We start from the raw sequence: 23746 nt of genomic DNA on the forward strand, positions 1-23746 counted from the left end.
TGAAGGGAAAGAGAACTGGGAGTAATTGTCAAAATCCGACTTACCGCTGGGAGAGATAATGCACTGATCAATTGCATCAAAAGTCTTTGGTCCATTGGGATGGCAATTCTTTCCCCCCAAGTTCAAAAGGACTGAGACAAAGGGGCTTAAGTAGACTACCCAGCAACATACCTTGCTTCATTGGGCACTACTCAGTCTGTTTTTGGAGCTTGGGGTGGCTTGGGTCGCCACTGGTCTTGGCTCCTCCCACAAGTCAAGTTGGCTTGGATGTAGGTATCGTCTGGAAAATGACAAAGGCTCACCAGTAAAAAAGGTCATAGAAAATTGAGCTTAAGGTACAGTTTAACTAGGGGTTGTCCTAGCAAAACCTAAAACCTATCCTGTCTGATATCCCTCTAAACTAAAATTCCTACCCCTTTTGACGGTTGGGATCTATTCAAAACAACTCCTGCTCACTTGCTTCTTCCTACATGGTATTCCTTTTTACTTTAACAAAGATAAATCTTCTGATATTCAATTAAAGCAAGGAAGAGAGGTCAAACAGCTAATATATATAATAATACATATATTAATAGTAAAGGGCTTACCACACTGAGGCAAGGTTGGTTAACTACTGCACCGGAGTTTTCACTGAAATTAATTGAAGTGGAAAGGAATAATTATGTAAAGAAGTAAACCTAGCTGTGGTAGCTGTCACATGATTAAAAGTTATTCTACTTTTCACACATTAGTGTTCTTCACAAGTAGACTGTCAATGTCACAAATATTACAAGTAGTTCTAAGCTATATAAGCAAAGTGCTATCCACTGCAAAGTTTGAAACAAACATGGGAAAATCAAGTAAACAAGTCCAAAATAAAACTGAAATTATGACAAATTTATATAATAAGCCAGCAGGGTAAAACTATCAGAAACCCAAGGAAAGTGATGAGGGCCAAATCAGAAAAACAAACTTGAAACAAGTGAGTACAGTATTGATGGTTAAGACAGAAACCCCAATGACAGGACCTATTAAGGCCACAAAGCAGCCATAATGGTGGCTCAGGAAACAGCAGGAATGATAACAAAAAGAAATTCCAGAGGCAAGCAGAATTGCCATTGTTTTCAAGTACAGAAACCACTATTTCTCTTTTCCTAGTTGCAGTAAACTTCATTGTTTATAGTACAAGTCTCAGGGCTCCATGTTTCCTTATATGGTGCTGTATGTGTGATCTTTAAACCTACAATCAGACACAGTACTCAGCTCTGTATTTCAATCAGTTCTAACACATTTCTATTCAAAATCAAAATCATCTGGTCATGAACAGGGTTCACCATGTTTGACTAACATCTCTTAACATGAATCATTGGTCAACAGCAAGAATTTGTCAAAGATAATATGACATTTTTATAATAAAATAAAGTTTTATATATACTTATCCAGTAATTACTTAGCTAAGAGTTTCTAACTCGACGGCAGCTTCAATTTTGAAATTCGCCATAGTGATAGTTTTTTGTTTATGTAGGTGATTAACCCTGCCCACTTTTGGGGTGAAAGAGAGAAACAACTAAGCCAAGAGCTTCACTTTTGTTTATGCTCTAAGGTCCATGTGAGGGGGGGGAGGGCAGGCTCCATTTGTAATTACTGGGTAAATATATATAAAACTTTATTTTATTATACAAAAAAATGTCATTTTTATATACATAACTTACCCAGCAATTACTTAGCTGAATCCACATTGAAGGAGGTGGGATTCATGGACATCTTGAACTCTGACATTAAAAATGATAATGAAATGAGAACAGAATAAAAAAAAAGGCTTGTTGTTTCTTACCTGGTGAGAGAGCTGCGCAGGTAGATATTGCCTCTGGTTGGTGCTCATCTCAACTGAGTAGTGGTGTGGTTGTATAGCCAGGGCCACCTCTACTGAAGTGAGCAACTTCAGTAGCAGAGGAGTACTCTGATCGCTAACGAAGTGAAGTAAACTTTGCAACGAAGGAATCTCCGATCATTAACAAAGTCAACAATAAAATGCCCCTGCCCAGGGAGCAGTATAATAAAATAAAACCAGAGAAATAGTCTCCTGCACCACACATTAAAAGCACATATATAAAAAAATCACCAACACCCTGCACAGAAAAAACTGGTGGACACTCTGGGTACCTTGTACCCTCCAGGCTCCCCAAGAACTCAACACCTTGACAATGCAAAGAAAAAAGTAGGAAGTGTTACTTCCTACATTCCCTTCCCAAACACTATGCCATCCACGGACAACGGTCCAAGTGTACTGCAATCTTCGTATGTTGTCTCCACGTCTCGCGAATAATGCATAGCAAAAATAGATCTACATTTCCAGAATGTAGTCTATAAGATCGAAGTGAGAGAGAGATTATGCTTAAAAATAACTGATGTAGCCACTGCTCTCACATTGTGTGCTCTAACCTTAAGTCCAGGCAGAATGTTTTCCCTCATTTGAGTGTGTGTTTTGAGGATCAGGTTTCTAACAAAAAAAGATAAAGCATTTTTAGACATAGGTCTGGCTGGGTTCTTTACCAAACACCAAAGATTCCTTGCTGGGTTCCTCTGGACCCAGGATGTTCAATAAACCTTTAATAGCAAAGGGACGATGCCATGGCTGTGAAGGATTCTCGTTTTTTTGCCAAAAAGCCAAGGGTACGGGAACAGGCCGCATCACCTTGAGAAAAACCTATCCTTCTGTCAATTGCATGTAGTTCGCTCATTCTTCTCGCAGTGGCTAGTGCAACCAGGAAAATAGTCTTCTTAGTCAGATCCATCAACGATGATGAACTCATGGGTTCAAATCTTGAGTCAGAGAGCCACTTGAGGACTATATCTAATGACCAAGGGCATACCTCCTCGTCAACCTTGGACGTGTCGAAAGACTTAATAAGGTCTGAGATATCCTGGTTGAAAGAAATGTCTAAACCTCTGTGTCTACAGATTGAGCTAAGCATAGCTCTATATCCTTTCATCATAGATGAAGAAAGGCCCTGGTGGATCTCAAGTAAAGAAGAAAGTCTGCCACTTGAGTTATACTGTAGTGGTTTTAAGAGAAGAGATGATATTTTTCTTACACCAAAATCTAAATACTGCCCATTTTGTCTGGTAGACTTTGTTAGTAGAATGTCATCTACATGTAGAAATAGCTTCTGCCACAGCTCTTGAAAAGCCTTTCACTCACAAGAGTTTGCACAGTTGAAACCCTGTTAGGGCCAGAGTGGATGTGTCCTGATAAAATTTCCTGTAATGGAGTTGTTTGAGTAGACTTGGGATTGTTGGAAGAAGGCGTGGGAAGTCTACTAGTAGTTTGAGAAGCTCTGGGAATCATTCTTTCCTCAGCCAGAAAGGAGCTATCAAAGTCATCCTGGTGCTTTGATGCAACTGGAGCTTCTTTAGAACCTCCCTCACCATCCCAAACGGAGGGAAGGCATACACATCCAGTCCTGACCAATTTTGCATCATCGCATCTGTCGCCCAGGCTCGTGGGTCCAGAAACAGTGAGCAGAACAGGGGAAGACGGTGGTTTTTCAGTGCTGCGAACAAATCCACCATCAGTTCTCCCCATAACTTCCACAGGTCGGAGCATACTCGATGGTCCAAGGTCCACTCTGTCGGGAGAATTTGTTTGCAACGACTGAGTTCGTCTGCCAATACGTTGCACTCCCCTTCAAAGAACCGGGTTGATAGCTGGGTTCAGTTCTGTTCTGCCCAAAGAAGGAGACTCCTGGCAGTCTCGCAAAGGGAGAATGAATGAGTCCCCCCTCGGAGTCTTACATAAGCTAAGGCTATTGTGTTGTCCGCATGCACCATAATTACTTTGTCGCGTACTTTCCTTGCGGAATGTTGCAGTCCCCAATGGATGACTTTCAGTTCTTTGATGTTTATATGCAGAGCCTTCTCTTGTTGGGACCAAACTCCCGAAACTTCTTTTCCCTCCAGGAGAGCTCCCCAACCTATGTCCAACACGTCGGAGAAGAAGTCTAGGTCGGGATTCACTACCGAAAGAGACTTTCCCTCTGAAAGTCTGCTTGCGTTGCTCCACAAGCACAGGTCCTCCTTTATCTCTTGTGTTATTGGGAAAATGCATAAGTCCTGATTTATCCTGCAATCCCAACTAACTCTTAAAAAGAATGGTAGAGGTCTCATATGCAGCCTTCCCAACCTCACAAACTGTTTGATCGACAATAGACTGCCCAGGAGACTCATCCATTGAGTGGCTGAACACTTCTGCAGGCAAAGGAAAAGGCTGATTTTCTTGAGGCAGGTTTCTGTCCTTTTGGGGGAGGGAGAAGCCTGAAAATTCTGAGAGTAGATCTTCATCCTCAAATATAGAATCTGTTGAGAAGGAGTCAGTTGAGATTTTTGAAGGTTCAACAGCAAACCTAGATTCTGAGTCAAAAGCAATGTCCTTTGAAGGTCCTCCATGCATCTCTCTCTCGTGGGCAAGCGTATTAACCAATCGTCCAAATACTGTATAGGGAAATGTTCACTCCCAGGAAGTGAAGCCAACTGGCCAATGGGGTGGGAACTTGGGTGAACACCTGTGGTGCTGTTGACAGGCCGAAACATAGCACTCGAAACTGGAAAACTTGATTTCCGTGAACGAATCTCAGGTACTTCCTTGAGTCTTGTTGGAAGGGAATGTGGAAGTAAGCATCTTTCATATCAAGAGAAATCATCCAGTCCCCTCAACGAATGGATGATAGGACAGACTGGACTGTTTCCATATGAAACTTCATTTTCTCTACGTAAACATTCAGAGTGCTCACATTGAGTACTGGTCTCCATCCTCCCGTGGCTGTTGGTGCTACAAAAAGCCTTCTGTGAAATTCCCTGGACCCGGTTTTCTCCAGCACTTCTATCACCTTCTTCTTGAGGAGAGACGACACTTCTTCCGAGAGGGCTAAATACTTCATTGATCCTATGGAGTACACCGTCAATTTGATGGGAGAGCTGGATAAGGGAGGTTTCCCTTTGAAGGGGATAGAATACCCTTCCCTTCGTACTTCTATCACCCACTGACCTGCTCCTCTCATTCTCCAGCTTCCCCAAAAAAGTTGGAGTCTGGCTTCCAAGGGTGCATGAAGGACTGAAGATTCACTTGCGGGTTGTAGGTCTGGTGGAGGGTCTCTTGGGCGCACACGGGGATTAAACATACAGAAGTCTGCAGTCTTGATTGTGCTCTCTGTCTGCCTCCTCGAAAGCGTTGGGGCTGAAAAGGAGAAGACTTCTTCCGAGAGGGCTAAATACTTCATTGATCCTATGGAGTACACCGTCAATTTGATGGGAGAGCTGGATAAGGGAGGTTTCCCTTTGAAGGGGATAGAATACCCTTCCCTTCGTACTTCTATCACCCACTGACCTGCTCCTCTCATTCTCCAGCTTCCCCAAAAAAGTTGGAGTCTGGCTCCCAAGGGTGCATGAAGGACTGAAGATTTTGCGGGTTGTAGGTCTGGGATTAAACATACAGAAGTCTGCAGTCTTGATTGTGCTCTCTGTCTGCCTCCTCGAAAGCGTTGGGGCTGAAAAGGAGAAGATAACTTGAAAGGGGGGGCTTTCCACCCTCTCAGACGCCTCGTAGATTGCGGGAAAAGGTCTTGTGTCAACTTCTTATGAAGGTGAGAAGCCACTTCTTCTACAGCTGCTTGCGGGAAAAGGTGTGTATTATCCAAGGGCAAGAAGAGGAGAGCTGATTTATGTGATGGAGTGACGCCCTTAGATACAAACGAAATCCAGAGTTCCCTCTTCTTAAAAATCCCCATAGCATAAAGGGAGGAAATCTTGAAAGAACCATCTCGAATTGCTTTATCAGCACAGGAGAGAACACTCCTCCAGTCAACAGCAATATCCTGAGACAGATCCGAATCTCTGATCTTCTTTGCCAAGGCCCCTAAGGCCCAATCTAGAAAACTAAACACTTCAAACACCTTGAACATGTTCTTGAGCAAATTATCAATCTCCAACTCAGAGAACATGGTCTTTGCCGAAGCAAAAGCTGACCTACGGGCCAAATCAATGAGGCCAGAGAAGTCCCCCTGGGAGGAGGCAGCCACTTACGGGGAGGGGGCTCTCTGGTCGCATATGACCTATATCTCCTGGCTGAAAGGCGGGAACCAGAACACTAAAGCATGCCTTGCCCTGGTGTCTTTTCTCCAAGATAGAACCACTTTGGGAAGTCTCGACAAATCCCCAGGTAAGTCACTCATCATAAATGAAGAAGCTGGAGAAGAAGGGGCTGCCGGAGTGAAGAAATCCAAAAATTATCCAGTAAATAATTCAGTAAGGCAGCATAAGCTGAAGGGGTGGAGTCCTGTCCTAAATCTTCCTCCTCCAACGAGACCGGGGACAAAGCGGGATCTTCAGGCACTACTGAAGCAGAAGAAGTCGACTTCTTAAGAATACCCAAAATATTGTCTAACTGCTTCTGCAGTGGTGCCATGGAAGGATCCAATCTGGGAGTAGACGAAGTAGTAATCGAATGTGTAGGTGAAGAAAACTGGTGTTTCGATGAGGAAGTCCGTAAAACAGGAGCGGGCGTCAAACAATCCTGGCACTCGACCAAAGGAGAGTGAGTTGGCACCGAAAGGTTCTCTGGCACCAAGCGAGGCGGGTGAGCTACTGGGCACTTTCTATCTTCTGGGCGCTCAGCTACTAGCAAACGCTCAGTCTCTACTGGACGCTTGGCAGTCAATGGGTGCTCGGCCACTAAAGAGGCGTTCTCGATCCTAGATGGGCGCTTGAAAGATGAGCGTGAACTATCATGAGAAGGTTCCCTATTGGCTGAAGAACTAGTCCTCTTGCTAGACACAGATGATGGTCTGGTAGCTACTGATTGAGAAAAACGTTCGGGACTGCCCCATTTGCTGCTCGACAGCTGCGAACTACTAGATCATTCCCTGAACTTCTTGACATAACACTGAGGGGACATGTCCCTGGGAGGCGCTCACCTTTTCAACGGTCAAGATTCATCCGAGAATCTCCACTGGCTCCCGTTAGAAGGGCTAGAATCTCCCCCAAACTGGACGAGAAATTATGAACACTAGGCACACCTTTCTAACGGCTGCCTTTAGTTGACACCAGGGACAACACAGGTGCGACTACCCATGGGCAGACTCCACTGACCTCCCTTGGGCCTCCAGTATGCCTCCTCCCAGGAATGGGGGAGTATGTCAGTGACCTTTGCCTAGGAGCGTTGGTGGGATGGGTAGCCACCTCCTCCACAAACACATCACTAGAACACTTTGCAATAAATTTGTCCACGAGACACGCATCGAATCACCCAACTGTGCCACTGTGTTAGCCAGAACATCAAACTTATCGAATTTTGATTCGAGACTGGCATAGTGATCCGGGTCGGGGACAAGGGAACCAGGAGTGGAGATTGGTGGTGCAGGAGGAGGTTTGGAATTACTTTAGCAGGAGAAGGGAGAGAAGGAATATTAACCTCACTAGATTCCTGAGTCATGTCTACAGTAGCTAATTTAACCTCAGCTCTAGCAGCTGCTTTTCTCTTACGATCCCTTTCTAATTCTGCTACGTGAGAAGTTAATGTCTTCCACTTTCTTTCGTCTCATTCACAGCATTCCTCACAAGTCAAGTCAATTGAACTAATCTGTCCTCAGCATGTTGTACAAAGGGTGTGTGAGTCATAACATGCCTTGGTAAAACGAGTATTGCAACCTCTGCTACAATACCTAATACTCGATGCGCTAGAATCTGACATAATTACTAGCTAACAGAGTCGAATGAAAATGAGTCAATCTCCTAAGAGAACAAGTCAAAATTGTGAAAAGTACTATATAAATCAGTCAGGCAATACAGATCCGAAGGCTACCGAGCCAAAAATACATCAACAAAAGGTAAGAATTTCAAGCCGAAAACCAAAATCAAGCTGCTTCTTAACACTGTGTTGCTATTAAGCTGGCAGAAACAAAAGTGAAGCTCTTGGCTTAGTTGTTTCTCTCTTTCACCCCGAAAGTGGGCAGGGTTAGTCACCTACATGAACAAAAAACTATCGCTACTGCAAATTTCAAAATTGAAGCTGCCATTGAGTTAGAAACTCTTAGCTAAGTAATTACTGGGTAAGTTACATATATAAAATTAAGAATTACAACAATGTAGTTTTTAGCTATTATGGTGTTTAAATTCAGTGAATATTGTGTAATCTGGAAAAAGAAATTAAATATGACATTTTTATAATAAAATAAAGTTTTATATATACTTACCAAGTAATTACATAGCTATTAGTTTCTATTAACCAGCAGCCAGAAATTTGAAATTCGCGGTAGCGCTACTTTTGTTTTGGCTAGGCGAGTGACCCCACCCACTTTCGGGGTAAGACAGGAAGAAAAAGTTAAGTATACCTTAGTTTTACCAGACCACTGAGCTGATTAACAGCTCTCCTAGGGCTGGCCCGAAGGATTAGACTTATTTTACATGGCTAAGAACCAATTGGTTACTTAGCAACAGGACCTACAGCTTATTGTGGAATCGAACCACATTATAGCGAGAAATGAATTTCTATCGCCAGAAATAAATTCCTCTAACTCTTCATCAGCCGGCCGGGGGAATTGAACTCCGGCCCATCGAGCAAACCATCTCAATATGTTTATGCCTCCCTAACCATGCGAGGGGAGGAGGGAGGGCTTTGATTATGTAATTACTTGATAAGTATATATAAAACTTTATTTTATTATAAAAATGTCATTTTTATATAAGCTACTTACCACTGTAGGAGGTGGGATGCATGGATTATCTATCCTAATACATTAAAATTGTAATGTAAAAGAAACAGAAGAATTGCTAGCATTGGTAAAAATGCTTGCTGGTTCCTTACCTGTTGAGAGAGCTGCTACAGGAAAGTACTGCCTCTGGATGGCACTCATCTCAACATACAGCGGCGTGGTGGTGTAGCCAGGAGTCGCCTACTACATTAGCAGGATTTTTTGTTGCAAAGGAGTGTCCAACTGCACACAAAGAATTAACAAATTTGCTCCTGCCCTGGGCACAGTACCAGAAAACAAAACCAGAGAATAAAAACACAATCGCCTATACCCAACGTAAAAAAATACCATTACCCAACCATTAATAGACAAAAAACTGGTGAGCACTCCAAATACAAAGTATCCCCAGGTTCCCCTACAACTCGACACCATGAATGAAGGTGAGAAAATAGGAAGGATGAAGGAAGACTTCCTACACTCCTTCTCCTAACACCATACCAGCAACCGAAATAGGACCCAAGGTACTGTAATTTTCACAGACAGTTTCAATTCCACGCAAATAATGAGCTGCAAACAACAATTTGATTTCCAAAACGTTGTTTGTATAATAGAGGTAATAGACAAATTATTGTATGCCTAAAACCCAGGGATGTGGCAACCGCCTTCATTTCATGCGCTTTAACTTTCACTACAGGCAACACATCCTCCTCAATTTGAGAGAGTGCCTCTAGAATAAGATCCTTCATAAAAAATGCCAAGGCATTTTTTGAAAGAGGGCAAGAAGGATTCTTTACTGAGCACCAACAGCTGCTCGAAGGCCCTAGGATTTTTTCTGTTCTAAGTAAAAAGTATTTCAATAACCTTACAGGGCAGAGTTCTCTCTACATCCTCCAAACCTAGAATATCTACTAAACTTTTAATAATGAATGAGCAAGGCCAGGGATTGGAAGGGGTCTCATTCTTAGCTAAGAATCCTAGGGTAAATGAGCAAACTGCTTAACCCTGAGAGAATGCAATCTTTTTATCAAAAGTGTGTAGCTCACTGACCCGCTTGGCAGTCACTACGCTACTAGGAACAGTGTTTTCCTAGTTAGGTCCCTCAAAGAGATAGATTGCAGGGGTTCAAAATGTGGTTGTAACAGCCACTTCAGAACCACATCTAAATTCCAGGCTACTAGCTTATCTTCTTTCTGTTTGGTGGTGTCGAACGACTTGATGAGATCAGAAAGATCTCTATTAGCTGAGAGCTCTAAACTCCTATGTCTAAATACAGAGCTCAACATTGCCCTGTAGCCTTTAATGGTTGAGGTGGACAGATTTCTGGAAGACTTTAAAATAGAGCAGGAAATCACCTATCTCCACTACAGATGTCTTAGAAGACGATATGTTGTGTCTCCTGCACCAGTCACAGAAGACTGTCCACTTGGCTTGGTAAACTTTGTTTGAGGAATGTTGTCTACAATGAGCAATAGCATCTGCAACTGCCTTTGAAAATCCTTTTGCTCAAACCAATCTGTAGACAGTCTGAATGCAGTCAGAGCCAGAGTGGACAGTCCTTGATGGAACCGTCTGAAATGTGGTTGTTTGAGTGTTTGGGTTTTTGAGGCAACAGCCTTTGAAAACCTGTGAGAAGTTCCAGCAAGTCCAGGAACCATTCCTGTGCTGGCCAGAAGGGGGCTACTAGAGTCATCTTTACATTCCAATGATTTTGGAACTTGTTTATTACTTCTCTCACCATCTTGAATGGGGGACAGGCATAATGGTCCATGTTCGACCAATCTAAAAGCATTGCGTCCGTTGCCCATGCTTGCGGATCTGGCGCTGGCGAACAATACAGAAGGAGACGATGGTTCTTTGCGGTCGCAAACAGATCTAGAACTGGCCTTCCCCACAGTTTCCACAGCTCTAGGCATAAAAGAGGGTCCAGAGTCCATTCCGTGGGAAGATTTGGCTTTCGACAGCTGAGTTTGTCAGCTAACACGTTGAATTTCCTGAATAAACCTGGTTAAGATCTGGGTTTGATTCTGATCTGCCCAAATGAGCAGGGCTCTTGCTGCTTGGCAAAGGGCAAACAAATGAGTTCCCCTTGTTTTTTGATACAGGACAGTGGCGTGGTGTTGTCCGAGTAGACGGTCACTGTCTTCCCAGACACCTCTGATGCAAATGCTTGCAATCCCCAGTGAACTGCCATCAATTCTTCCACACTGATGTGCCATTTCCTCTGTTCTGAGGTCCAAAGGCCTGAAACTTCCTTGTCTCCCAGGAGGGCTCCCCAACCTAGGTCTGATGCATCTGAATAAAACACTAGGTCAGGGTTCAGAGGGAGGAGTGATTTTCCTTGAGAGATTGTCTCTTGAATTCCACCAAACAAGACCCTCTTTTATTTCCTTCGTTATTGGAAAAACGAAAGAATATGGGTATTTCTTTCTGTTCCAGCTGATTTTCAGAAAGAACTGTAAGTTTATCATGTGCAGTCTTCCCAGGGGATACGAACTGTTTCATGGACGAGATGCCCCCAACAGGCTCATCCAGCTGTTTGCAGAACAGGACTAAAGGGCAAAAAATTTGTCTACCTTCTGAAGGCATGAGTCTACACTTTGGGGGGAGGGAAAAGCCCGAAAAATCTGTGTTTATCCTCATCCCCAAATAAGCTATCTCCTGAGAAGGAGTCAGTTGAGACTTTGGGAAGTTTATCAAGAGGCCCAAATCCTGGGCGAGAAGAAGGGTCTTGTGAAGGTCCTCCACACATTTTTCCTTCGACTGGGAGCGAATGAACCAATCATCGAGATACAGCGAAATGTTGACCCCCATCAAGTGTAACCATTTCGCTACTGGGGCTAGTATGCATGTGAATACCTGCGGGGCCGTCAACAGGCTGAAGCAAAGGGCTCTGAACTGGTACACCTTGTGCTGGAACATGAACCTTAAAAACCTCCTCGAGTCCTGATGAATTGGGACATGGAAGTAGGCGTCTTTCATGTCTACTGAGATCATCCAATCTTCCAGACAAATGAATGCAAGGACAGACTGGGATGCCTCCATTTTGAATTTTGTTTTCTGCACATACAAGTTTAGGGCACTCACATCCAGAACCAGCCTCCAGCCCCACGAGGCTTTGGGGACTACAAACAGCCGATTGTAGAACCCCGGAGAGGAGGTGTCCTCGACTAGTTTGACTGCTTCTTTTTCAAGGAGTGCTGACATTTCTTGGGAGAGGGCTGAAAACCTCTTGGAGCCTGCCGAGTAGGCCATCAATAATCCTCTCTCAGAACTTGTACAATCCAACTCTCCACTCCTCTCGCTTCCCAATGCTCCCAAAAGTGGAAGAGTCTTGCCCCTACAGGTGTGCGGAGGATTAGATCCTCACTTAAGCACCGGTGGTTTATTAGAGGACTTTTTGATTGCCCGAGGGGTGAAACAGGCGTTTCCATGAGGTCTGGGGAAGCCTCTTTGTTGGCCTCTACCCCGAAAGGGCTGAGGTTGAACTGGAGAAACTGTCCTAGAGTTGAATGCCGGAGACTCTCTAGGTCGCCTTGCTGATTTTGCGAGAAGGTCCTGAGTGAACTTTTTCTGCAGATCAGAAGCAATCTGCAGCACAATCACCTGTGGGAATAGGTGCTTCTTGTCAAGAGGAGAGAAGAGGAGCATGGACTTCTGGGAAGGTGTAACTCCCTTCGTGGTGTAGAGGAACACCAAAGCTCCCTTTTCTTGAGAATTCCCACCACAAATAGCGAGGATGATTCAAACGTACCATCTCTAATACCTTTACCTGGGCATGAGATGACCACCAAAAAATCCGAAGAGAAGTCTTCCGGAATATGAGGGCAATCCTTTAATTTGCAGGCAAGAGCTCCTACTGCCCAGTCGAGAAAGCTGAGAACTTCCAAGACCTTAAACAAGTGTTTGATAAGGTGGTCCAATACCGACGACAAGAACAAAATCTTAGCTGAATTGAATGCCGACCATCTGGAGGAGTCAATTAACCTGGAGAAGTCTCCCTGGGGGAAGGCAGAAGCTACCATGGATGGGGCCTCTCTGGTCACATAAGAAAGGTATCTTCTCTGAGACAATCTAGACAGAGGACAACTAAAAGAGGCTTTTTCCTGTTCCCTCTTGCTCAAGAGCCAGCTTTCCACTTCATGGAGAGCTTTCTTAGCTGAGAAGGACAGCATCATTTTAGGTAGCCTTGAAGAAGTCGTTTGATTGTCCGTTAAGTACATCGAAGCCGAGAAGCTGGAGCTGCAGGAGAGAAGAAGTCTGGAAAAGTCATTGGAAGAAATTTGAATAAAGAGGCATACGCCAAAGGAGGGGCAACAGGATCCATTTCTTCCTCCTCAGAAGAAGAAACTGGCAACAGTTCCACAATGGGCTGGGGGGCCAATGGCGCTTTCTGAATTAAACCAAGGATATTATCCAATTTGCATTGAATCGACTGAAAAGAATGATCCATAACAGAGGGAGCCTATTGCGCTGTAGAAGACGAAGAAAAAGACATAAATGGGAGTGCAACTGCAACTGCTGGAGCAGGAGTAGGCAGCACAGAATGACACGGGCACTGCCGAAGAAACGGACGAAATCGGGTGCTCGGAAGCAGAAATAGAATTGGATGCCAACAGAATATCTTGCAGCAAATGTTGAACGGACGCCAATGGGTGCTCGGGAGCTGACGGGCGCCAGAAGATGCTCAGGAGCCAAAGGGCACTCAGGAGACGATGGTAGAAAGAGCCATACATTAACGAGCAGCATGTTCAACTGGTAAAGGAAGTTCTGGTGCCATTGGGCGCATTGGCGCCAAAGACTGCTTTTCAGAAGCCAAAGAAGATTCAGCTACAGCTGATTGTTCAGGAGCTACAGGAGCAGGAGCTGGGCGCATGGGAGCTGGTGAGCGCTCTGACATCACTATATGCCTGGGTAAATCCTCCAAAACTTAAGATGGGTGCTTAGAAGAAGGCGAAGTCCTCAATGCAGAAGAGTGCTTAAGAGCAGTAGTGCGCTTAGTAGGCTGAAATTGTCCCACTAACTTCGGATGATCCTGGGACAAATGTTCCAGACTGTCCCAAAAGCTACAGGAAGGTAAACATTCTGGAGAAGTTTCTTTAACGTTCTTAACTGAACTCCAGGAGACTGAGAAACATGCGGGGCGTGCCTCTTCAGAGGGCGAGATTCACCTTGAAAATGCCATTGGCACCTAGGACTGGAGTCACTGCTGGAAATGCTAGATGAAAGACAATCCACTTCCATAGAGACACATTTCCAGCAGCGCTCTGTCGTAACCTGGGACTCGGCAACAGGTATGACTGAAGGGCAACTGCCTGTGGGCAGATCCCACCAACCTCCTTTGGGCTGCCAGTTTGGCTCCTCCCAGGTTTAGGGGAGTATGCCAGGGACCTTGGCCTAAGAGAATCAGCGGGACAGACAGCCACCTCCTTCACTAACACTTCACCATTATCTTTCACATTCACCTTGTCCATCAGGACTTTAACAGAAGCACCAATTTTCTTCCAGATACCAAACGGCATGTGGCCACTTGGGAGCCACCAAGGTCATTCTGAGATTCAGGGTGATCAACACTCTGTTGACAACATTGCAAATCAGACAAAATGGAGGGAAGGCATATGCACTGAGGTTGTCCCATGGGTGTTGCAAGGTGTCCTCTGCAGCGGCCCATGGGTCTGGTATGATGGAGTAGAATACCTGGAGCTTTCTGTTGTGCCGGGTGGCAAACAGATCGATGGATGGGCGCCCCCAAACCTCAAACAGCCTTTCCACAATGTCTGTGTGAAGGGATCAATCTGTCCCTATCACTTGATCCTGGTGGCTGAGCTTGTCCACCACTACATTCCTCTTGCCTGGAATGTACCTGGTTGACAGCTCTACTGAGTGAGCTACTGCCCACTCGTGCACCTGCATTGTCAACTGATGGAGGGAAAGGGATACTACTCTCCCTTGCTTGTTGACATATGCCACTACTGTGGTGTTGTCGCTCATCAACACCACCAAGTGTCCGCCTTGAGTTCCAGGATGCTGATGTGAAGGTGCTTGTCGTTTCGGTCCCACACACCTGAAGCCAGCAACTCTTCCAGGTGTGCACCCCATCCCTCGCTCAATGCGTCTGAGAACAGAAGCATGTTGGGAGGGGGAGTATGCAGAGATACTACTATTATGAGGTTCCTGTCATCCATCCACCAGTCTAGGTCCTGTCTTACTTCCCTCGAGAGGGGAATAGGAAAGGACGGGGGATATCGAGCCTGTGACCAGAGCTCCTTCATTCTCCACTGGAGAGAACGAAAGTGAAGCCACCCATGAGGGACCAGCTTCTGAGAATGACTTGCCACTGCCGAGCTGATTGTTCCCGTCGAGACAGAAACAACTGAGCTGTTTTCCTGAACTTGCTGATAAGTGAGTCTTAGGGGAAGACTCTTGCTGCTGCCATATGTATCAGCATGCCCAGGTACTTTATCCTCTGCTTGGGAATGAGATCGGACTTCTTGAGATTCAACACAACCCCTAGGTTGTGGCAAAACTCGAGGAGTCGATCTCTGTCCTGTAGCAACTGCGAGCGGGAGCTTGCTAGAACAAGCCAATCGTCGAGATACCTCAACAGACGTATCCCGTGTGAATGAGCCCAAGCTGAGACATGGGTCAACACTCGTGTGAACACCTGGAGAGTGGTTGAGTACCGTCCCCTTGACGATCAAGCATAGGTATTTGCAAGACGACTGATGGATGGGTATTTGAGAATATGCATCCTTCAAGTCCACCATAAGCATGAAGTCATTCTCCCTGATGGATGCGAGCACGGTACGTGTTGATTCCATCATGAACCAAGTCTGGCAAACGAATCGGTTAAAGAAAGGGATCTATGACCTGTCTCCAACCCCCAAGGCTTTCTTTACAAGAAAGATACGGCTGTAAAAGCCTGGGGACCGATGTCATGACTTCCACAGTGCCTTTCTTCAGCATCACCTGCACCTCCTCCAGGAGGACCAGATCCTTTGGTGAGTCAGGTTTGTAGGTTAGCAGATGGACTGAGTCATTGGTGAGGGGTGGTCGAGACTCAAAGGAAGTAGATAGCCCTCCCAAAGGACATCCATTACCCAGGTCTTGGCTCCATATCGCTGCTGTGTTGCCCAATGGCTCTACAGGCAACCCCCAACAATGGCAGTAGCTGGAGGGAAACGCCACCCCTACTGTCCTCTCTTCTTTCCTTTGTCCCCTTTTCCAGGCTGGAAAGGGGGTTGAAAGGGGCACGGCTGCACTCCCTTCTTGGCAGAGGAAGAAGGAGGCCGGCATTTCCTCGGGTACCCTTCGAAGCCTGGGACTTCTTAGGGGCCAAGGAAGTGCAATCTTGACCTGAGGGTCGAGCCGCAGTGGCACACGAAGACCCAGAAGTCTTAGTCGCTGCCTGGTGGACAAGGCAGTCATTATCCTTGACATGTCTCTTGTCCACCACAGCATCTACCTGATCTCTAGGAAAGAGAGAGGCAGAACCCAGCAGCGGTCCATTCCTAAGGATCAGAGCCAACTTGGGTCCTACAAACTGGAGATCTGATTCAGGACAGAGTCACTCCTCTCCAACATCAGGTTAGCCCACAGGTTTGCTGTCTGGTGGTCCAGGTAGGAAATAGCCCTACCTCCAGAGGGCATAGTCTCCCAAAGACAGAGTCCTCCCCAGGGGTGATTGAACCTAAGGATGCGGCCACCTTGGAAACTGTGAAGGACCACAGACCCAACCAGGAAACTGCCTGGAGTGCTGCAGTGGCAGTAGCCTCCAGGTTTGCTGCCTCTTGCTGTGAGAGAGACATCCCTTCCGCTGTATGTTGCTGCAGCGACAGGCCCGGACCTACAAAACTAGGTCCGGGTCAACCTGCTTAGTCAGCAAAGACCTCTCCAAGGGCATGTAGAAATGCTTCTGGTGAGGCAGAGGAGGAGGAAGCAAGTTATCCGAACAATTCAAGCAAAGTGAATTCTCCTGCCCAATGACCACAGCATTCACCTGCTCGAGTACCCCTTCAGAAAGTTTGGACCACGGCAGCCCCAACGAAGGTTTGGGTTCCCTCTTGGGACCCCAGAAAGATTTGAGGTGTGACGGACGATCCACAGAAGTGGCCAAGGTCCCTTCCCCGAGATTGTTGCACTGACGAATCAGTGCAATGATCTCTGCAAAGGTCCTCTGTATCTCAGGGGTGTCTGAGTCCTGGGGAAGAGGACCCTCAAGTCCTTCTAGGGCATAGCACTCCCAATCTACGCTCCCTACAGGAGGGGGAACCTCATTAGACCCCTTTGATCCACCCTCAACCACTTGGGCATACATCCAGGTGGGTCCGAGAACCAAGCCCAGAGCATAGGCCTTCGTGGTAGAACTTCACTGGGAAGAAGTGTTCCCACTGGAGCCCCTCCAGTCTGACTCTGGCCTCCCAGTGTAACCCCAGGAGGTTGAGGGGATAGGTGAGGGAAATCGAGCACTCCTTCCTGTCCTGTTGGGAGTACCTGCAGGAGAGAAAGGCCGTGAATGATCGCCAACCCGCAGTGACGATGGCTGCACAGGTCTAGGAGAGTGCCTACACTCATGAGGCAAGGCACTGTCCTGAGGTGAGCGTAGAGGTTCACTCAAACGCACCCGAAAGCTCCCATCAGGCGAGCAGAGTAGATCACACAAACATGAACGAGGGCTGGCCAGAGAAGAGCGATTGCATACTCCCGGGAGTGAACTTGCACTGTCCTCCCGAAGTGCTCCGGTCTTCTTCAAGGCCAAAGCCTCCTGGCAGGGAAAAGACCAAGGAGGGGACCTCCTTGTTGCATATCCAGGTGCTCGGACCCTCGAATCCAGAGCACTAGGTCGGGAACCTGGCTGAGTACTCGATGAAGTACTGGCAGGAGGTGCAGAAGCACCTACATGCTTCGACACCTTCTCTCGCCCTGTGCCTAAACCAGACTGGGGAGCAGACTCTCCAGTACTGGTTTGGGGTACTCGAGGTTTCGGCAAACCCCAAGTACTTGGAGTGACTCGATCCTGTCGAGCACCTGAAGCTCCCTTATCTCATCCAGGAAGATCAACAGGAGCCCCTCCTACCCAAGTAACTGAAGAAACTTGGAGGAGGCAGATGCAGCACCAGTCTTGGAAGCGTACTTCCCAGAACCGATTCCGAAAGCGTGGGCCCAGGAGACTCATGTGCTCAAGGCTCCCGTATCACGAGACCTTTGGCAAGGTACGCGAAAAAGTCCCAGAGTCCAAAGATTGGGGAGAACCAGCAAGATATCCAACTGCCACTTCTGTGTGGGAAGGCAGCCCCTTAGAAGCCCCGAGACGGGACTTCTTGGTTGGTTGGGAGAAGCAACCTTCTTCTTCTTCGGCTGTCAAGCACCAGAAGAAAAGGAGAGGAAACAGCAGAAGACAAAGACAAAGATGAAGACGAAGACAAAGACTACGAAGACACCATACAATACCTCTCTTCTTCCTGGACATCTTCTTTTCGCGGTCAAAAGTTGGACATCTTCTTTAAGCATCAGGAACAGCATGCATGACAGAAAGAAAATTGGTCCCCATGCAGCAGGAGCATGCAGCAGGTCTTATCTATCACAGCCGGGGTCATCAAGGTCATTGGGGAGGTGGTTGTCTCAATGACGCCATCATCATCACCGTAGTGGTGGTAGTGGAACAGGCATGTTACCATGAGTTCAAAAGTCAGGTGCACCAGACTGCACTGGAGACCCAGGATCAATGCACTCACTACAGGTTTTGAATCAACGATCTTGCAATGAATCAAGTGAAGATGACGAAGGAGATATTGCTCCAGAAGGATGACAGCCCGAGGAAGTTCAGCAGGAGGCAACGAAGAAGGATCAGCGGTGCATGTAACCACCAGGACATGACTGCCTCCTGAGTCACCCACTGCACTGGACAGGAGAGGTTGAATCATTGAAACTGGTGTGCATGGACAGGAGAAAAAGCTGAAAAAGCCTGCTTCAGTTTGCAGTCATGGCGCCCTGGTTTTCTTGTGCCATGGATTATTTTGAATGAATCGCTATATTCCACGTCGAATTTCATCCTCTCACACTGATGCTATTGTTTTCCTTTGGGAATAAATTTTATATAATTCTTTGCAGTATCCCAAGTTAAAATCTTCCCTAAATTATAGGGAAGAATGGCACCTTTGGTAATGTTGTGTTACAGTAAAAGACAATGATGTAATTTTCAATTAGTGATTTCAAAGTTCCCTTATTGGAAGGTTCTCACCTCCCATCATGGAAGTTAATTTTGTTAATGAATGGCTACTTTGTCACCACAGTCTGACACAGAGGTCTTCCACACCTAAAGAAAACCTTAACCAGTCTGAAGACATCAATCCTACGCATAGTTCTGATTCACATTAAGGCAATTCTCTGGAATGTTTTCAAACTAATATTATGCATTAGGGTAAAGACCAGTGCCCTAGGTTAGGTTAAGTGTGTTTGGTTAGGTTGCAATCTTGTTATTTATTCACAGTGCTCTACATTAGGTGGAGGAGGGTTTGGGGCCCAACATCCTGGTTAGGTAAGGGGGAAGAGGCCCAACATCCTCAGCTAGGTAAATACACAGCCTCCTAGGTTTAGTTAATTAGGGGGGTCTAGGTAAAGATTGGCATCCTAAGTTAGGTTAGGTGGGGGTTTGGGGGGAGCCCCTCTGGCCTGGTTAGGGCACACCCCCTACATTAGGTTAGGTACAGGGTTTATGTTTAGATAAGGATCCAGTGTTCTAAGTCAGGAGGGCAAAGCCCATCAGGGTAGGTAAGGACACAGCCCCCTAGGTTAGGTTAGATTAAACTGATCCCTCTATTTCACTCATTTTGTGTTTTCAATGACCACCTTGGACACCATGACCTAATCTGCCAGGGGGGGTTCACCCCTCGTGGACCCTGCCAAGTAAGCCGTAGCCCCTAACTCTTCATTCTACCACTATCAGTTGTTTCAGAGGAGTAAAACTGAAGACTTCAGTAAAACTACAGAACAGCTCCGCACGGACTATTACCTTGGAAACTGAGTTTTCCTAGACTTTTAGTGTTGCTGATCAAGGAGGTGGGGTTGTTTGTTGTTGGTCAATCATTATTAACCTCATATCTCTACCCAACATGGTTGGGGACCCTTTGGGAATGCAGGGTTTTGGGTGGAGGAAAGAAATGATGAGAGAAAGACCGGACTCGTTGTTGTGGGAATGGTTCCATGCATGCACAAGTCATCAGGGAGCCGTATGTTCAAGGGATTGACAAAGGAAACCTATTATAAATCTATTATAACCTACCTTAACTTATTAGTAGGCCATGTTACTGGACCCCCAGTGAAGGACACTCCACTTTTTACCAAAAGTTCCTATAACACTGTGCATGTGCAATAGCATTCCAGGATGGCCAGCATGCAAAAACATATCAGTTCTGAGGTTAAATACAGGCCAATTACAGTGGAACAACAAAAAATAACAGTAAATTCTTGGTAAGCAACCAAAATACAACAGAAAAAGTCAATTTCCAAGATAATACCCCATGCAAAGTTGTACTATCGTTCTACCAAGACTACTACTGCTCCCCTTTGGTTCAGTAACTAAAAGTTTACAAGCAAAACAGGCACCGTGTTTAGTACTATCCCTGGGAAGGAGCATAAAAACAAAAGACAGTAAATACCTTAAACATAAGCATGATAGAACTATGGGGTTATTCTGCATCGGGTCTTACCTTGTAAACTGACTTTTCCTGTAGTATTTAGGTTGCTTTTTAACAGTTTACCATAATTTTTTGGTGGTTGACTGTAATTAACTTGTAATTAACATCAGAACTGGTGTGTTTTTGTATGCTGGCCATCCTGGAATGCTATCGTGCATGCGCAGTGTTATGGGGGATGTTTTGGTAAAAAGTGGAGTTTCCTTCACTAGGGGGCCAAGCCCCTGCCTAAGTAACATGGCCTGCTAGGTTAGGTTAGGTTAGGGTACATTGGGTTAGTGCAGTTACTTTTAGGCTATAGGCTAATAGGTTTCCTTAGTCAATCCCTTCTTGAACATATGGCTCCCTAACGACTTGCGCATGCATGGAACCATTCCATAACAACAACACACCCTGTAGTTTTACCATAAACAACAAAATATTAAAGGCGGAAAATATTCCGGTCGGCGACTGACGGGTACCAGGCCGCGATAATAGTCTTTAGGTTTACCCATTATTTCAAGTCAGACTTGAAAATATAAGGTAAAACTGAAGACTACTGGGCTACCACACCCCACAGTTTTACCTCTGAGGGAATAGGACATGACTTGGCTAAGCTTACCTTAAGCTAGGTAGTTAACGGAACCTAAGCCCGGACGTAATGGCCTAACTGTGGTTCCCTGAATTGTAGGATATTATAGGGTAGGGACTACTACGTCTACAATTACGTAAGTCTTACAAATGTCTGAAACGTTCGAAGCTTAGCCTACATTAAAACATGGAATATAGGCTATTTGGTAAAACTGATGACTACTACTTAAGTAAGGGATTAAAGTACTATTTTGCCACCAAAATAAACCTTGTTACCTGACAATGACATTACAACCATTTTTAAGTATTCGCGGGACAAAGCAACGGTTTTGCAACATTATCTATCGAGAACTCAAGTTGGATAGTAGCGCTAGACGTTAGTAGTGGTAATCACAGGGATCCTCCTTCGAAACGGCTCCTTCGTTCTTCTATTTTCGCCTTCGATTGTAGTTTTTTTTTTTTCGCTATGGTACCACACGTTTTTGATAAATTCGCTCCTATTTTCATTTTCCTCTCTATATAAATAGTAGGATGTCAGCTATTAGTTCCTCTTTTATCTTCCCGATATGTCTGCTACATGAATCTAAATCTGTTCCTAATATTGTTGTAAACAAGACAATTACGCAAATGCTCTAATTTTCAATTACCTCTGCATGATATAAACATTTCGTTTATATCAGAGCTATCGTACAATGGTTTTTCTTATATGTTTTCCTTAATTTTTTTCAGTGTTGGTTGCTCATTTATTTCTTTTTCCCAAAGATTTAATGTCTCGATCTTTCATAATTTTTATTTTCCTTAATCGATTCGATTTTATTCAATTTAACTCCTTTGTATAAGCTACAGTTTGCAAAATTCAAGGTGTTTTCTTGTTTTCTTACTGGTTTAAGGTCATTTCTTAGAGAAGCCTATTGCTGTTACTGTTGTCGATATGCTCCAGATAGTGTGATTTGCTCTTTTTAAATCTTGTGGTTGAATGAAGCCCCAATTTCGGATCATAAAGGACAACTTGCTGTGCACTTTCCGTTCATTCGTTTTAGATTAAGCAGCCTTATGCTGGGCACAGCAGTAGACTGCAACAGGTCGTTATTTCGTTCTTATCTGCCTGTTAAATTTCTGTGGTACCATATAATAAATGCTTTCCGGTATTCAATTCCCTCTACACATATCTGTGTAAAGTAAAATATAACAATAAATTTTTGTCTTCTTGGAATGGCCACTGCACAAAACTAAACTTACACGTTTAGTCTACACACACACACACACACACACACAGACACATACAGTATATATATATATATATATATATATATATATATATATATATATATATATATATATATATATATATATATATATAGACAAAATCCACAAAGGAAAGAGAAACAATGGAGTACTGCCATGCTTTTCGACTTATAGTCCTTTACTTAGCATACTGAAGAAATATAAAAATAAGTTTACAAAGAGAGCTCGTATAAATGACAGATGGGGATTACAAAGAAAAAAACATGTACCTGGAATCCAACACAACTGAAGAATTAGCAGACCTACCGAAGAGGGTTAATATTTAAGAGATTTTACAAAGGATTAGGCTCAACAGCTCAGAAGCAGGGACAGGATAATTAAAAGATTATATAAGGAAGGTGACTGACCACCAAAAAATGTTGTAAAAGTACAACTCAATCATTCTGATTTTAGTAAACAATAAAAATTTGTTTATAAGATGAACATTTTTACAAAAATATATATATTACACATATGAATACATAGAACATATATATATATATATATATATATATATATATATATATATATATATATATATATATATATTAAACATATGAATACATAGAACATATACTATATGTAAGGTTGTAAAGACATCAGACGTCTCTTCCTTTCCCATCAATCACGATCATGTATTGCATCTGTCAACACAGCGAGAATCTCATGTATATCTTTGTATGTAGAATTTCCTGGCCTTTTCGCCAATATATATTTTATCACTGTATGTACATTATGTCTCTTATTATTGCTATTTGATTGGCTGTTAACAAACACAAATTGCTCTCGCTCAGCGTACGGGTTATGGCAATCAAAGGTAGGGCACTTTGTTACCATCCACACGCTGCTATGTACACCTGTGCCCAGGTAAATAAATTAGTCAGTACCCAGTTCTGTCTCTTTGACCTCACAACTGGTGACCCGAGGAGCGATGGTAAACACAGCGGTTTTGGCTTCACCATTAATGGACTTACTATGGCTGCTTTACCTTCAGAGAGCCCTTAACGGAACCATATGGCGACGACGTCTAGGCATCTGAAAGCTCCTTCCTCGGAGAACACCCACGCTGCTAACAGACTAATTATGGCGTACCTCCTTCAGGTACGTTCTAGCTTTCTCGAACGGTTTGGCCCTGCCATTTATGATTCACATCGACTGTATTCAGAAGCCATTAACGGAACCACACGGCACACAGTTTTGACTTCTGACGAGCCCCAAACACCATTAACGGACTAAATACGGAACTTATTTTGCGTTTTGGTGTGAGGCAAAATGTCAGACACTGAGGTAAAAAGTCGTTCCAAGGACGCACAGATCCTCTGCATCCCCCTCTCACCTTCAAAGGCAGCAATAAGCCAGGCGATAAAACTCCCACCGTTCTCGCAGCAAAATACTGCATCCTGGTTCCTGCGGACAGACATCCATTTCCGGGTAGCAAAAATCATGGACGAGGAAACCAAAGCGGACATCACCATGACA

At 44.7% G+C, this 23746-nt stretch overlaps 1 pseudogene; it reads right to left on the minus strand.

Moving 5' to 3' along the window:
• The window catches only part of LOC136826917 (GDP-L-fucose synthase-like), a 166613-nt pseudogene extending 145581 nt beyond the window's left edge, over window positions 1–21032 (minus strand).
• Between the last annotated feature and the right edge of the window lie 2714 nt (window positions 21033–23746).

The sequence above is a fragment of the Macrobrachium rosenbergii genome, chromosome 41 (assembly GCF_040412425.1).
Source record: "Macrobrachium rosenbergii isolate ZJJX-2024 chromosome 41, ASM4041242v1, whole genome shotgun sequence".
Taxonomy (NCBI): Eukaryota; Metazoa; Arthropoda; class Malacostraca; order Decapoda; family Palaemonidae; genus Macrobrachium; species Macrobrachium rosenbergii.